The following is a 15,742-nucleotide window of genomic DNA, read 5'->3' as shown; positions in this document are numbered from 1 at the left end:
ATAGATCCAATCAGGGGGAAAACAACCAATATCGACCTAGGCCACAGAAAGAGGATCCTAGAGAGATGGAAAGGTTCCAGTGCCTTGAGGCCCAAGTGAAAATGTTAGCTGAGCAAATAGGAAAGCTCTATACAGCGCAAAAACAACCTTCTAAAGAGGGGGCTTCCGAAAAGTGACTAAGTACTCATGATAATCGCAGTGCCAAAATGACAGATTGCTCTGATATAATTTTGCATGACAACTCTGAGGTGACTAATGGATTAAAAATGAAAGTACCAGTAAATGAAATTGTGATAGAAAGTGCAAATACTTCTAAAAAAGAGGTACGGTTTAACTTAGAGCTAAATAAAACAGTAAAGATTTGCACAAATGAAAAAGAAACATTAGGAATTCCAAAAGAACAAAGGGACAGATTTAAGAAAAATGACTCATGCATGGGGAATACCAGTGAACAGGGAGTAAGTGGGGATGCCATAGCTCCTTCCCTGGGCAAGCAAAACAATGACCAAACACGGACAGAAAAAGGAAATACTCACAAGGAGGGTACAAGTCAATCACCTGAAAAATTCTTTGAGCCACATATTTTTGAAGAGGCTGAAAGGGCTGGTATTACACTAAATGATCACAAATGCACAGAATTAAAAAATGACAAATTGCTGAATGATGTTGTTACACATGTTCAGTTGGGAGGTTGTAATGTGGTCTCTGATGTTACCCAGATGGATGGGCGAACAGTGGCCACACTCCAAAAAACTTCTAATCATGGAGAAATGAATAAAATATCTCGCACAGAAATGGGTAAAAAGGAGGGAAAAATGTCTTTTCATTTACCAATGTGCTTAGCCAAAAGTGAAAAAGACCTGAGAAAGGTGAGCCCTGAAATCAGTAAGAATTCACATTTCTTATGTGTATTAGAGGAAGTTGAGGACAGATATTATGCACCCATCACTGTAGAAGAAAAATGCCACACCTTCGCTATGATTGACACTGGCGCACAGGCCACAATTATGTCCAAGGAGCTGGTAAAGAGTATCAATGAAGGGAGGCCTCCACAGAGTCAGATCACAGTGAAGGCAAATCAAGGCCCAGTGCATAACTTTAATGGGGAGGAGGTGCCCATCATAGGTGTAACTGAGGTTGACATAAAAATAGGAAAGCACAGAATGAAACAAGAGGTATTGATCACATCTATTTGTGAAATTCCATTTCTGATGGGGACAGATTGCCTGAAAAGATTGTCTCCTCTCATAGATGGGGTGAATGGAGTGCTGTGGTCCTTAACCAAAAAACCATTGAGGCCTAAGAAACTAAAATCACAAAACAGCAATATAAAAGAATGTCACACTGTTGCCAAAACAAATGATGCTGTGGAGGTATATCTCCAGAATAGCTGCATACCTAGTGTCACTGTTATATTAATGTGTCAAGACAAAGATCAGAGCGACAATGAAAAACTACCTGTACAAATATACTTGGACCCAAGGAAAGATTGGCAGACTGCTATAGATGAGCACACATTACGTTTTTACTTAAAAGAGAATACGTGCAAACAGAATATTGTTCCTAAAACAGATTCAGAAAAACACATTACCACTCTGGCAGAAATACACATGGAAGATGAGCAACCATGGGTTCACGTTGGTATAAATGATTATCTTAAAACAATAAAAGCCACTTTAGCGCTTGAACATGAAAGGAGTTTCATTAATGAGAAATTGTTGCAAAAAATTATGGAGAGGGAAGAAATCCCGAAATTTAGGATTAAAAACCAATATGTTTCTGGGTTGGACAGTCCAGACTTTGAAAACCGAATTGCAGGCAGATGCATGCTTAAAATTAGCATTGGGCAGAAAATAATTTACCATAATGTATGGATAGTGAGTGGAGCACAAAATGAATTTTACATGGGCAATGACATCATGCACAGAATGTGTATGGTGTTAGATTTCCTTAATCAAAAAATATGGTCACGCCTAGGTGGTCCGGCACCTGAATTTGAAGACAAAAGAAGGGCTTATCATTGTGCACAACTAGTTCCTTATGCAGTCGAATTACAAATGAGGAAAAATACTATTGTTCCTGCATTTACAAAACAGTTTGCAATAACACTGAAATGCAAAAATGGGCAGCAGATGAAAGGCTCTGATGCATTTGTATGCCTGAATGAATCCATAAAACAGCAAGGCCTGGATTATGAATACATTCCATTGGTAGACATTGGTGAGGGATCTGTAAAAATCATGGTAAATAATAAAGGTTGTCAGGATATTCATTTAGAGGAAAACTCCCCATTAGGAATGGCCATACAAAAATCACATTATACGGCAGATTTAAATAACATGGTGATTGGGAATATTCCTGAAAAATATGTAGATGCCAAGGGCGAGTTGCCAGAACACCTGGACTCTCAGCCCAAAGGAATATTTAAAATTCATTCTGTGTATCCTTATGATTCAAATGAGACAGTGTGCTGCCATCAAGAGGATTGCATAATATTTAATTTAAATGAAAATGAAACAGGAAATCAGCCCATTGAAGTGGAAGCTGATATGCCAAAATATTTGAAAGTGGCAGCTCTACAAAAAGACACAGCCACACAGTTAGAGGAAAGCGCTGAGATTCCTTTACCAGAAGAGTTTCCAGAATTTTCCAGAATGGTAGAAGAGCAGATCTCCTTAGCGGATGCATGTGACAGCGATGGGGATCGAAACGACCTGAGGGAAATATTTATGGAGTTTAAGGATGTATTTGCAAAAGATGCTTATGATTGTGGTTTAACTGATTTACATGTGGCCACACTACCAGAAGGTTGTAGCAGAAATCCAGTGTTTGTACGCCAGTATAGACTACCGCTGGCGTGTTTAGAATCATTGGCAGAGATTATTAAAAATTTGGAATCACGGGGAATAATTAGGCCCATTCATAGCACATCCAATACGCCTATTTTAGGTGTGTTAAAGCCAAATGGTCAATGGCGGCTGTGTGCAGACTTAAGAGAGTTAAATAAAAGAGTACCAGTATCTAGATGGCCACTACCATTCATTGATCAGGGCCTAGCTCAGATACATGGTTCAAATGTATTTACCACATTAGATCTCACATCTGGATATTGGTGTGTGCCATTGGCAGAGGAGATACAACACCTATTTTCCTTTACATTTGACAGGACTCAATATGCCTGGCTTAGAGCTCCGTTCGGGTACATCAATAGTGGGAGTGAATTTGGCATATTTTTGAGAAAGGCCATGCCAGATGCAGCGGAAAGAGGAACAATAGTTTATGTGGATGATGTCCTGATAAAAAATGAAAACCTTAAAAGTCATTTTGATGAAATAAGACATGTGCTTGGCCAATTGCAGAAAGCAGGCGCCAAAATATCTTTGCAAAAAGCACAATGGTGCAAGAAAAAAGTGAACTTTCTAGGGCATGAAGTGACTGAACATGGGCTAAATCCACAAAGGAAGAAAATAGAGGCCATACAAAGATTAAAAGATCCTAAAAATGTGAAAGGAGTAAAAAGTTTATTAGGGATGACAGGCTATAACAGAAAGTTCATTGAGAATTATGCAGAAATCACTCAACCATTGACTAAACTGCTTAAACTAAATACTCCCTGGAGATGGGAAAGAGAGCAGTCTGATGCAGTGGCTAGATTGAAGGAATGTCTTGTAAAGGCACCATGTTTAGCATACCCCATAAAGGACAGGGATTTCTTTATAGAAATAGGCTTTTCTGAACATTGTATGTCAGCAGTGTTATCACAAAAACACGATTTGAATCACAAAACCATTGCATATGCAAGTAAGGCATTTTCCCAAGTTGAAATGAAATTTAATGAATGTGAAAAGGCCCTATTAACCACTGTGTGGGCGCTACAACATTTTCGCCCCATTGTTCAGGGAGAAAAGGTGATTATTGAAACAAATCATCAACCTTTGCAATTTTTAGAGAGTAAAAGAATTAGATCAGGCAATCTAGCGCAATCCAGAATCACTTCATGGATGCTGGCATTACAAGGTTTTCCCGTAGAAGTAAGATATGGACAAAATAAAAAGAGCCCAATTGCTCAAGGGTTAGCTGACTTACATGACTGTGCAGCTGAACAAATAACAAATGAAATGGATGTGGAAGCTAGTTTACAGGAATTTGAACAATCACCACACAAAGCTTTTGATGAAAAAACATGCAAGGATTTGCCAACTGTATATGTGGACGGTTGTGCTTTTCACATTGAAAATGACAATAATAAACAATTAGTGGCAGGAATAGGAAATGTCTGGTTGAAATGTGAAGGCGTTCCTAGTATAGGGATGAGGATTGGAGATAGGAGCAGTCAGGTGGCGGAATTGGCAGCCATCTATAAAGCAATTGCTACTGCAGTTGATAAAAAGTTCAGTGAAATTGTCCTGGTGACTGATTCTGACTATGCACGGAATAGCTTTGTGGAGTATTTGCCTGGTTGGAAAGCAAGAGGCATGGTTACATACAACAAAAAGCCACTTAAACATGGAAAAATGATACAAGCCATAGACAAATTGGTGTCAGAAAATAATTTAACAATATACTGGAGAAAAATTCGTGGGCATTTAAAAACACCAGGAGAGGATAAGGAGGGAAATGATAAGGCAGACCATCTGGCTAAGATTGGGGCTGTGATGGGAGAATTGCTACCTATTGATTATTTAATGGGTGAAATACAAATTGATGCAGTCACACGTTCTAAAGCACCAAAGGAGGTAGATCAACCAGTGGTGCAGTGGAGTCATGACACGCCAGACCAAGATTTGATTGAGGCACAAAAGAATGATCAAATTTTGGGAATCTATTATAATCATTTGATAGATCCTGAACAAAATCCTTTAACAGAAAATGATTGTATGGGAAAAGAAGAGTTGAGGGTGTTATTAAAGAACAAAACACGAATTAGATTACAGGATGGACTCATGATTAGAGAGTCCATAACAGGGCAAATACAGTGGGTAGTACCCCTTTCATTCAGAGGACTAATGCTACACCATGCACACGATGCCATAACTGCAGGCCATAGAGGTTCACAAAAAACATTAGAAATACTAAAAGATTATGCTTACTGGCCTCATATGTCCCAAGATGTGGAATTATATACTAGAGGATGTCTAGTATGCGCCCAATTTAAACCTGCTTCACCAATGCACAGAGCACCATTGATGAAAAGAGGCCTAACTCTCCCATGGTCAGATTTGCAAATAGACTATGTAGGTCCTTTAAAAAGGTCGAGCAGGGGACACCGTTATATTTTGAGTGTGGTATGTTTGATGTCAAAGTGGATTGAGTGCATTCCTGCACCAGATTGTAGTGCGCAAACAGCAGCCACATTGCTGGTGAACCATGTGTTCTCAAGGTTTGGGTTGCCGCAAAGAATTGAGTCAGACAGAGGAAGTCATTTCACAAGTACTCTAATGAGCAAGGTATGGCAAATACTAGGTGTGAAAAGGAAACTACATATCGCATATCGGGCGGCGTCTTCAGGTACAGTTGAAAGAAGCAATAGGTCTGTTGTGGATATTTTAAAGAAATTTGTGGCAGAAGCAGGTTCCAGCTGGGATTTGCGTTTACCATTGGTTCTGATGGCAATCAGGTCGACTCCTGCCAAAGCAACAGGTGTTAGCCCCCATGAGGTCTTAACAGGTAGGAAAATGGTGTTACCACAACACCTACTATACAGAACACATGAGCAAACTCTAGTGAGTGCATCCACGGTTCATGAATATATTGATGAACTGAGGAGGCATTTGCAACATGCATTTGCTTTTGTGCAGAGAAATCTGGAAAGGGCTGCTGACAGTGCTAAGTCATATTATGACAAAAAGACATCAGTAAAGGAATACAATGTAGGGGATCAGGTGTACAAGTTTCATTTTGGAAAAAGTAAACAGAAAAATTCTAAATTTCTAGCAGCCTGGCAGGGGCCATTTCGAATTATAGATAAAGTCTCTCCTGTAGTGTATAAAATTTTGAAAAATGAAGGTGAAACAGCAATAGAGCAGTTTGTCCATGTAAATCAAATCAAACCATGCCATCCCAGACATGAGATCAGGCAGCTTGAGCATGTGGAAACGGATAGAGTCCCTTGAGAAAATAAATGGGTGTAATCAGGAGGCAGTGACAAAGAAGTTAAAAAAAGTTGATTGTTATGATGGCACATAAACACTGTAATATATGTAAAAATATATAATATAAATAAATAAATAAATAAATAAATAAATAAATAAATAAATGCACATATAACGGAAGCTCGTGGTTGGTGTGCAGAGAGAAAGTGTATTAAATATTGAATGCTGTTTTATATATGTTTGTTTTCTTTTAACTTGTGTTTAATTTCAGAAGAAAAAAAAAAAAAAACGAAATATTTTTACCAAGCATGTTTTATTTTTGGCAAAAGGATGAAGTTAGTATTGTGCTATGTACTTAATCTGTTTATTTTCTATTTTGATTTAGACAATTAACATTATTTGGTCGGAGGTTCCGGGATCAGAGGCCACGGGAGTCCTGGAATCCCCTGGATGAAGACCAAAAGATGCCTGCCTCCAGGTGGAGGTGAAGACAAAATAACCGGAATGCCAAAAGAGATGACTACTGTGGATTCAAGATTGCCAAGATGAAAGAGTACTCGAATGAACCGAATAACATCGCTGGTCGGGACATACCAAAAGAGACAAAACAAAAGTTCCGGCATATGAAGTTCCACGTATTTATTATTTTAATTATTTATTTTAACTTGTTATATTACTTATTTGTTTTAGTTAGTTGTTTTATTTCATTGTTTTTAATTGACTTGGAAAATTTAAACTTAAAGTAATGCCACTTCCACTGAGAAGGCAAATGTGGAACATTTTATGAACTGATGGACTCAGATGAAATGTTGATTGCAAATTTTCATTGATGCACATGAATATTCATTTTGTTGGATTGCTATATTGTAAAAAAAAATAGAACAAGTTGTTTTTAGGAATTGGCTTGGATTATAGCCAAGTTCTAAAAACAAAAGGAGGGTATATGTAAGGATATTTGGCGTGTTACAGTACAGAGTACAGCAATACTGCACAAGTAGCAAAATTTTTTTGCAGCACCACCACCACAAGGGTGCGGTGCATTGCTATATGGGTTAGCAGATTAACAAGGAAAGACAGACTATTCAGTCAAAAACGATTTTAACATATAAGATGCAAATCTATTTTTACAGTTAAAAGCACACGTGTTCATTTAAAAATGCACACTATTTTTCACCTGAAATGCCTATATTGCTAGAGACACATTTGAAAATTAACAGCTAACCTATTAACCATTAACCTGACTAATAAAACCTTATTTTAATATAACCCACTAATAAAATGTGTTCTCCACTGCAGAATTAGGCATACTCTGAAAACCATTTAAATGTGTGTGCAGATTTTTTCTCTTCTCTTCTCTGCCTGATTCTCCGTGTTTTTGTGCACAGTAACTGCAGGAAGGAGGAAGTCAGATTTGCAACAATTGCAAATGTATAAGCGAAGCTATTGTTGAAGAGTAGGAGGATGAGAGATGATGGATTTCATTGGGACACGTCATACAGAGGGCTGAGAGGAAAGTTTTAGTGGGCAGTATCAGGGAAAAAGACAGGCAGACATCTTTCTGCACTACTGGGGAGAAGACCTGGCTGTGGGGTCCTGACTGAATGCAGATTCCTGTGTCCTGCTGCAGTCGAGATTGGGGAGCGCTGAAAGAAAAACCTTTCCACTGGCTGAGGCATTCCTATCTGAAAAAGCTGAGAATTCCAGGCAATGACCCCGGCTTGAGAAGGCAAGCGTTCCTTTTTGCTGGAGTTAATCCAAGAGAGCCACATTCACAAAGAGAACAACTAAAAAGATAAGGTAATGAGAAGTGTGGGAGCTGAGTGTGTACGGTAATATGCAGTCAGTGTAGGATTCCTGTGCGTGTCTTAATCAAATACCAATGTTGCAATTTGAGTTCTGTTCTCCGCCACGCTCTTTGCAGTGTGTCATAGACAATGCTTTGACTGTACCATTTTATTTATTTCTGTAAAGAATGAAATCGTGTCTAAATGCAGCTTTTATAATACAGAAAATATTTGAAAACAGACGGGTGTTTTATTTTCTATTTACCATTACAATGCCGATGATGTGGGGAGATTTTTAAACAGTGCAATGGTCATTTTAAGACAGATGTGTGCTTGTCAGAATCAGTATGAATAATTGTGAGTGACTGTAGCATAGCTTGTTGGAGGTACATGAGCCAACGGGAAGAGAGACTCTCTGAACATAGCTCCCTACCATATATAAGGTAGTGGAAATTACCACAAGACTACCACATATAGCTCTCTGTCGTAAATAAGTCAGTGAGTTCGCCCATGGTGGCACACCAACACTATCACTGGAAATGTGGTATTCCTAGAATGCAGGTCTGAGGTCTCTCTAGTGATCACACGAAAAATCTAAGCAAAGATAAGGGATTCTGGACATTGGGGCCACAAATAAAACAAGGGAATTATGCTCACCAAAATACCACCAAATACGTATACCAAATATGCAGGTCTGGGTGCTGAAATAATGCATGTCCATTGTATTATTGTTGCACATGGCCAAATCTGAATACAAAGAGTGATTATTGCTAAGTTATTTTTCGGCGGTAATAAAATACCGTCAGGCCCCAAATCTCCACAAAATACCCTACAGTACCTGTCAATTCGTCCATTTCTCCATGAAGTACTGCCAACACTCTGTAAATACAGCAGCAAACGTATCGGCATTCATTTTAATTAAAACCCATTTCATTGTGCTCCAGATGCAGCGCTGGTGTTGCACTGCGAGTCATCTGCTTTCCTTTTAAAATTGACCAGAACATCTCCATCGTAACGCGGTGTATAAATCCCTGGAGGTTAACATCCCATCCTCGTCGCCATTTGTAGTATCAGGGATGGTAAGAAGACATCTGGATTCAGGTAAGGCACAGGAGACTTGTATATATAAAAGGAGTAAGTTTATTTATAAGTTAGAGTTACAGGGCTAGTTATATAGAAAGGGGCAGGGAGCTAAACAGATGACATCCTTTCAGTACGGTTCTCCCATCCTGTGTTACCAACTGTAGTTCTTGGAACCTTCAGGTCCCATCACATTCCATATGACATAGCTGTGTTCTACCATCAGCAGCACTGTGTGCACCCAGTGCAAATAGATAAGTACAACACTACACATCTCCCTCTCTTCAATTGAACACCAAACAAAGTATCACAAACCAAGCATTAAAAGAGGCTATCAAAATTACACACTCCTGCAAATCCGTAAAACCATTACAACATTCACAACCCAGAAAGCGTATCCACATTCACGTAACTAACAATCAAAACAATCAAGTACACAAATCACCACCTGCCCGGGACTGCCACTCCCGGGCCTCACAACTGCCACTTGCGAGCACATACGTTCCTTGCCACACTCTCAACCAACAGAGCGTATCTCCTCCCACTCCATCTGCCACCTGGAGACAAGGGTCTGCCACACCCAGCACAACCGCGTACTCACGCAACCATCAGGAACTATCTAACATTCATATGAACCTATTATATTTTATCCTTATCAACATTTGCCTCACAACCATAACTGCATAACTACATACACCACCATTCCTCTCAGAAATACCTGTGGTTTGCGCCATCACATATTCACATACACACCCTGCCATAAGAAACAATGAAAAGTGGGAAAATGCAGAAAAGAAAACTCACAAAACAAAGATCACATTAATACAACGCAGCTGGAAAAGAACAGCGCGAGAAGAGAATACACCACAACAGAGACTGATCAGATCTGAGTCCAAGTGCAAAAGATCTTTGAAAACAAAATTGTTTTGAATGCGGCCAAAAATTGAAAGCATCCAAAGTTTAAAAAAAAACATGTTAGGCCAAGGAAAATAAACCGGTAATATCTTCACATGCATGCCATATGTAATATGCCCAAAAAATGGTATACATACCATGCAACATTCATGTCACATTTAACCATAGGGCTATCTCCTTTAACATGGAGATCACTCAGCAATTTCACTTATATATTTCATGACATCAGAACGATGCTGTGCCAAGAAAAAAATATTATACTCTAACATGACAACAGAACGATGCTGTGCCACTTAAATTATACTTATTCCAATCCACATCTTGGATAATATATTATTAATGAACATATTTCCCCTTGGAAATAACACATTTAAAATATCAATATGCATTGCAAACATATATGAAATACAGCATTTGAAAACCTGAAAATCTTATAATATTGTTAAACACTACACGCAGGAAAAAAACATTTTTTTTCTTTGTGTTTGTTGGTTAGGTTGTTGGTGTGATATAGTGTTATGCATAAACCCATACAACCACTCATCCTCATAAAGTAAATGCAATCACCTATTACACTATTCACCCTTTTAGTCATTAGCACTTACCAATACATACATTCATGGCACAATCCATAATAATAATAATACATTGCATCAGATTTAAACATGCAATTAAAATTCCACATAAAAACTGAGAATAATATCATCAAAACTGAAAATTGTCCATGAATTGCTCAAAGACATATATCGGGAGTAAAAACAATATGTTCCTCAAAATTATCAGTTTCCAGCAAAATGAGGCAAAACATATTTAACTGGCATTCTCAATAAAATTGATAACGTGCATATATAGTCCATAATTTACACGTTGACTGTAACTGCATTCGAAACACAAGAGGAAACACCAAAAGTACCTGTGCCTCGTGTTTACTCAGCATGAAAATCAGAAACGTTGTCAGTGCCATAAATTTCACGCAGAAAATATCCGCAGCAACACGAAAACACACAGTGCCCTTAGTGCTCTCGTTGGCGTGAAAGGCATGCAAAAGCCCCCTTCAGTAAGCATCATAAATAAACTCTGGCAGGTTAATGGCAAAGTAAATAAATAGTTTCAATCGCGGCAACGCTGTGCTGAATAATTAAACCGTACCCGTCGCATCATCTCATGCAAGAATGTGTCATCCATCCATAAATCCGCTGGAACTGCTGCCGGTGAATTTCTTCACAATCAGCACACGACTGCTGTGAAATCATTTTTAATAGGAATCCTAGATTAAATGCTTTTAAAATCCCTTGTGCATTTAACACAGCGCTTCCCTTGACGATGAGATGTTCACAATATTGCCTGCCCTCACACGATAACGTGGGAAATACACTGGATTCTACAAAGCCTCCTTAGGAAACGTCATCACGCCAGGCACGCAGCTAGGGCTTTTCCTTTAAAGTTCAAGTCTCATACGGAAACAAATGCAGGCATTTCTCTGCGCAGCAAATGGAACTTAGAATTCCAAGTTCATAACATTCTGAACTCTGCCAACACAACGGAGCACTATGCAACGTCATCATTTGTCTGAGGTAATCTGTGGTGTACAGAACACCGGCACCTCCATATTAAGGACGGTGTGGTCACCGCTGCACATAATATACCAGTGACTGTGTAGCCCCATTTTACACTTCTGTTGTGTGTCGCTCGGAAGTCTCATTCACACCAGCCCTGTAACTCAGCAGCTGCAATGAGCACCCTAGCCCTTAATTAAACGCTGCTGCAACTCCCCAGGCATGCCGCACAGTACCTTAATCAATGCTCTTCAACAGTCTTTTGCGTGCCGGCTGCCTGCCACATAGATACAAAATGGCAGGACTTATACCTTGTGTAGGCTGATATATGAAGTATCTCACTGGAAGCAGGCGCTGGGCTGTGCCACTGCTGGGCTCATCATGGACCTCTGCCAAGAGCATTTTTATGATGCCAGGAGTCATCAGAATTTCCATCAGTGGGTCCTTTTATTTTGGGATCAACAGGCAAACATATATCAATCCAACTGGAACCAGTAACACCTGTTAATCCCATCCTGGTCGCCATTTGTAGTATCGGGAATGGTAAGAAGACATCTGGGTTCAGGTAAGGCACAGGAGACCAGTATATATAAAAGGAGTGAGTTTATTTATAAGTTACAGAGTTACAGGGCTAGTTATATAGAAAGGGGCAGAGAGCTAAACAGATGACATCCTTTCAGTCAGGTTCTCCCATCCTGTGTTCCCAACTGTAGTTCCTGGAACCCTCAGGTCCCATCACATTCCATATGACATAGCTGTATTCTACTAGCAGCACTGTGTGCACCCAGTGCAAATAGATAGGTACAATACTACACCTTCCTATAATGAGATGGGATATCCAACTCCTTCCCATTCCAATCCTGAGACCCTTCCAATAGCAGAGATGTGATATCTCAATGCTTATACCAAACCTGAGACCCTTCCTATGGCATGAAATGTCATATACAACTCCTTCCGATTCCAGACCTGAGACCCTTCCTATAGCATGAGATGTGATATCCAACTCCTTCTCATTCCAATCCTGAGACCCTTCCTATAGCTTGAGATATGATATCCAACTCCTTCCCATTCCAATCCTGAGACCCTTCCTATAGCATGAGATGTGATATCTCAATGCTTCTAATACCAAACCTGAGATCCTTCCTATAACATGAGATATGATATCCAAATCCTTCCACTTCCAAACCTGAGACCCTCCCTTTAGCATGAAATGTGATATCCGACTCCTTCCCATTCCAATCCTGAGACCCTTCTGATAGCATGAGATGTGATATCTCAATGCCTATAATACCAAACCTGAGGTCCTTCCGATAGCATGAGATGTGATATCTCAATGCTTCTAATACCAAACCTGAGATCCTTCCTATAACATGAAATGTGATATCCAAATCCTTCCAAATCCAATCCTGATACCCTTCCGATAGCATGAGATGTGATATCCCAATGCTTCTACAAAACCTGAGACCCATACATGGCATGAGATGTGATATCAAACTCCTTCCCATTCCAATCCTGAGACACTTCCTATAGCATGAGATGTGATATCTCAATGCTTCTAATACCAAACCTGAGACTCTTCCTATAACATGAGATGGGATATCCAACTCCTTCCCATTCCAATCCTGAGACCCTTCCGATAGCAGAGATGTGATATCTCAATGCTTATACCAAACCTGAGACCCTTCCTATGGCATGAGATATCATATACAACTCCTTCCCATTCCAATCCTGAGACCCTTCCTATAGCATGAGATGTGATATCTCAATGCTTATACCAAACCTGAGACCCATACATGGCATGAGATGTGATATCAAACTCCTTCCCATTCCAATCCTGAGACCATTCCTATAGCATGAGATGTGATATCTCAATGCTTCTAATGCCAAACCTGAGACTCTTCCTATAACATGAGATGGGATATCCAACTCCTTTCCATTCAAATCCTGAGACCCTTCCGATAGCAGAGATGTGATATCTCAATGCTTATACCAAACCTGAGACCCTTCCTATGGCATGAGATGTCATATACAACTCCTTCCCATTCCAATCCTGAGACCCTTCCTATAGCATGAGATGTGATATCTCAATGCTTATACCAAACCTGAGACCCTTCCTATAGCATGAGATGTGATATCCAACTTCTTCCATTTCAATCCTGAGACCCTTCCTATAGCATGAGATGTGATGTCTCAATGCTTCTAATACCAAACCTGAGATCCTTCCTATAACATCAGATGTGATATCCAACTCCTTCCCATTCCAATCCTGAGACCCTTCCTATAGCATGAGATGTGATATCTCAATGTTTATACCAAACCTGAGACCCTTCCTATAGCATGAGATGTGATATCCAACTCCTTCCCATTCCAATCCTGAGACCCTTCCTATAGCATGAGATGTGTGTTAGGAAAGATTTCGTAATTGTAGGTAATTTTCCTTCCATGTGGCAACCCCTAAACTTTTTGCTGTTGTTTTTCACCTTGTTCTTGACTTTGCCAGAGAAGTGCAGCCTTCGGCCGCACTCCTCTGGGCTTTCGCTCCTTTTCTTACGGGGAAACTGACATGCCCTTAAGACAGTCAGTACCGGGGAACGCTGTTTCCCGTAGTTTCTTTTATCGTGTTGCGGCTTTAGTGCAACATGACACAAGAGGGCACTGTAAGCTAAGTTACAGCTCTCTTGGGTCTCTAGCCTTCTACAGGCCCTAGATACTCTTTTAGGATGGTATTTGATCGGTGCAAGTCATTCAGGGACTGGAATGGTGGCAGCGATCGTTTTGTTTATTTTGAGCTCCTTTTGGCGTTCTGAGCACGTTTTTCGCACTGAACCCAAAATGGTGGCCTGGCTCCCAAAATGGCCAGACCACGAGGCTCCTTTGTCCTGTCCACTGACCGTCTTGCTCCCTTCACCTTCCCCAGGTCGAGCGACCCGGGGCCTTCCTTATTTGGGCATGTACTTTCCCGCGAAACGTGGTTGCTTTCGCGGGCTTCTACATGTCTTTTGTGTGCCTCCAGGGTGTGGGCTGGGATGTCTGGTCCCAATACACATCCTGGGTGCCAGAGAGTCTAGGGTGGTGTGAATGCCTGGGACCACCGTGGTCCGTGATTGGTCCACGTATGGTATGTGTGTTGATGAGCGGATCTCCCATTGGCTCCCCTCCGTTTTGGCGCGAAGGGAACCGTGGATAAGAGGGGGCTGGAAACACCACTACCATGTCGATCTCCTGAGTTCTCACGAACGAAGGAATACAGGAGCCAAGTATCCTGCAACCAAGAGGCTGGACCGAGGAATCGCTGGTGACCCGCTGAAGGAATCCTCCTTTGCACTGCTGTCGTCCTGTGAAACCCTTTCCTCCTTTGATCGAACCAGAAGGCCTGTACTGGTGCTTCGACCTTTGGAATAGCAGGAACAGCTATTCCCGGCGACTTCATCAACTCCTGCCAAGTAAGCCTTCGGAAGTGTCTCTGGGCCATCCAGTTGACTGACCAGCTTACAAGGGAGTCCTGCTCTGTAACCGCCGCCAGGTTGTGTTGTATTTCGAGTCCTTGTCACTCTCCCACGCATCGTACACTTGGCGTTCCCAAGTCTGAAGGGAGGAGTGTACATTTGGCTTGAATACACACGGCCGCTCCGTTGTCCTGCTGCGGCAACAAACTGTGCTGGTTTCGTCGATTGGGACGTCTTTTTGCTCTACACGACTACGAGGCGTTCCCTGCTCTTCTGAACCTGCCAGCTGCTGAAACTAACGTGGAGAAGCCTGGGTCTGCTTGCTTCGGGGACCGGTGAGTAGTTTAGCTAGGATCTGGTCGCCCTCCTGCAGTAGCCCATTGCTTTTCCCCGCTGTGTAAAAACAGCACCCTTTTGTCCGTACTCGCGCTCTGCTTCTGCCCGCTGTGGAGGCTGCGCTTGAGTTGCGGAACCTGTTCTCCTTCTGCTGTGCACTAACCCGAACTGCCTGACTTCCTCCGAAGAGCTTCTCCTTTTGCCCGTTGGCACCAGCGTGTGCAGGTACTTTGAGCACAAGGCTCCACTCTTCGCAGGGCTCGGACTTCCATCTAGTTAGGTGCCTCTGAAGGCGAACTGAGTCTAAAGCATTATCGCACTGCCTGTTTTCCTTCCCTTGCAGGTGGACTACACATTTCGTGCCTCTAATGCTTGAGACTGTCGTATTTGTATATATATTGTGTTGATATGGTATGTGTTGGCTTAATATTGTGATATTGTGATTTTCTCGCTACGGTCGTTGTTTTAAAGGCCTTAAAATAAATGTGTATATATTTTTGATATAACAACTGTTTGGAGTAGTTTGTAAGCGC

The sequence above is a fragment of the Ambystoma mexicanum genome, chromosome 7p (genome assembly GCF_040938575.1).
Source record: "Ambystoma mexicanum isolate Mex_15411 chromosome 7p, UKY_AmexF1_1, whole genome shotgun sequence".
In the NCBI taxonomy this organism is placed as follows: Eukaryota; Metazoa; Chordata; class Amphibia; order Caudata; family Ambystomatidae; genus Ambystoma; species Ambystoma mexicanum.
Note: the sequence above shows the minus strand (reverse complement) of the source record.